General features: G+C 39.8%; 1 pseudogene; it reads left to right on the top strand.

The window, feature by feature from the left end:
• Positions 1–254: 254 nt before the first annotated feature.
• Positions 255–1593, top strand: LOC118161224 (annotated as a pseudogene).
• Positions 1594–2457: the final 864 nt, after the last annotated feature.

Genomic DNA, 2457 nt, shown 5'->3' with positions numbered 1-2457 from the left:
CAACATGGCTTCACTAAGGGCAGATCATGCCTTACAAATCTGGTGGCCTTCTATGACAGGATTACATCACTGGTGGATAAGGGAAGAGCAACTGATAGCATCCAGCTGGGCTCGTGCAAAACGTTTGACACTGTCTAGCATGACATTCTTGTCTCCAAACTGGAGAGACATGGATTTGATGGACTGACCACTCAACAGTTAAGGAATTGGCTGGAGATGGTTGCACTCAAAAGAGTTGCAGTCAATAGTTCTATGTCCAGGTTGGGACCAGTGATGATGGCGGTAGCACCAAGGGGCTGGTGGCAGGGATTTAATAGCTGTGTGCTGCTGTTGCACCAGGTGGCCAGGCACCTGTACAGCAAGGATAAAGGTGGTATTCTGCAGCATCTGGATAGGACTGTCCTGAAGCAGCTGCAGCGATCACCTTGAGGTCCCAGGGAGAAGGATTTCTACAACAAGGTTTATGATGCTGACTGTTATGACAGCTTTCTTCTGGAGCTGCAAAAATATCTTCCTAAGTAATTAGATGTCTGGTCACCACCTACTGCACCAAATGATACCTATCTAAAACCAAAAGTTATGACCTGTAAGTTTTACAAGCCTTGCATAATGGATGTAAAAATAGGGCAGAAAAATTATGATTGATATGCTTCAGCTGAGAAGATACAGCAGCAGGTCTGCAAGTACTCACTGATGGAAAAGCTTGGCTTTTTGGTACTTGACATGAGTCACATCTTCTCACAGCTATGAGACATAAAATCAGCACTATGGAATGAACTTGACGAAGGAAACAGTAAAGGATGGCATTTCAAAGTTTTTCTACAATGGGTATTGCTTGAGAAAGATGTGATCACTGCCAGCATTCAGAAGATTAAAAAAAAAAAAAAAAAAGAGAGAGAGATATTTGAGGGTCAGAAACAACTCAACTTTTATGCAAGCTCATTACCATTTGTTTACAAAGTTTCATATCAGGCAACAACCATGCACTTCAGTGATGACACCTTGGCAGAGAAGAGGGGAGTGCCCGAAGGACTGTTATCAGGTGGAGACATACTTCAGTATAATAATATTAATAAGTAATTAATTCTACATAGAATTGAAAAATTGAGGTCTCTGTAAGGAAGGGCTTTTCCAAATTTTATGCACTTCACAAAAAGGCATACTCTAAGAGGCAACACAGTCAGATCTCAATAAAAGTAGAAAACTTGGAGCAGGACAATTTATGGAAAAGCAGCACTTGCATGAACACAGGAGCACCTGAACAGAAATGTTATACCCCAACTGGAAAAAGTTTTGTCACCTGCCAGCGGAGATCAAGGAAAGCACAAATGCAGAAGTCCAAACGATAGATTTTGCTCACGTGTTTCCTAGCAACAAAAAGAATGAGGGCTACATTTATGATCTGTAAAATTTGATTACTGTACTTCGAAATATTTTGGATAACTAAATTATTTGTTAAGGTTTTTACTAGGGGCCAAAGGTAGCCAAGAGCAACAACATGATGAATTTCTGCACTTGTAATACTGCATAGCTGGGTTTGTATTGTTCTACTATATTTCATGTGTCTTTGTACTTTTGGTAGAAGGGTTTAACTTTTTAAAGTCTCACTCAGGAAATAACTGGTTATTAATTGGGGAGTACAGAAGGGTGAAGATCCTTGAGATAAACAGGACAGGTAAATTAGTACGATGAAGTGTATATGGTTGGCTTAAATCCAAGGAGTACTGTTGTACAGTAAGCAGGGATTGTGTTACTACCCATAACAACTTCAGCTTAGATAACATTTGCTCACTTAGCCTTGATACTGAGCCATATCTCCATTAACAGGTTTTTAGAAAATGGACTGTGAATTACAGGACTGCTGTCCTCAGTACACTGTCCTCTTGCATTTACTGTATTTGAATAACTGGAGTTAACCTTACTTTGAGAGAAATCCCATTTAGATTCAGACATCTAACCTGGGAACCAGCGTATCAAGAAGTGCTTCTCCATATAATGGGGTGATATCATTGTTCTTCTAACGCTGGTGTGGGTACTTCCCCTCTTGGTGGTTGTCCATAGCCAGATGTTCATTGCAGACAAGCTGCAATGTAATTTGTGTTGAGATGTTACAAAAATGCTAGACTAAAATGTGGTAACAGGTTAAACTGTACAACTGCTACAGAAATTCTTTGCTTCTGAGAAAGAGTAAAAAAAATTTAGACATTCTAGGAACTAATTCAGTATAGGAGATTAAGTCAATCTGTTAACGAAGCTCATGATGTTGTGACTAAGGGAAATGTTTCACTCCTTTGTTCTGAAGGCCATTCTCCAAAAACCAGTGCTTTTAAAAGCAAGCTAATTGAATGGGGAGATGAAGAATTTTGAGTAAGCATATAGAGATTTCCTCAAGCTGCTTGCCACTTGAATTTCTGCAAGAAGCTTTTCAGATTTCCACTGCCGTGTAACACCAACTGG

This window comes from Oxyura jamaicensis, chromosome 2, assembly GCF_011077185.1.
Source record: "Oxyura jamaicensis isolate SHBP4307 breed ruddy duck chromosome 2, BPBGC_Ojam_1.0, whole genome shotgun sequence".
NCBI lineage: Eukaryota > Metazoa > Chordata > Aves > Anseriformes > Anatidae > Oxyura > Oxyura jamaicensis.
This window is presented reverse-complemented; position numbering and strand designations above follow the sequence as displayed.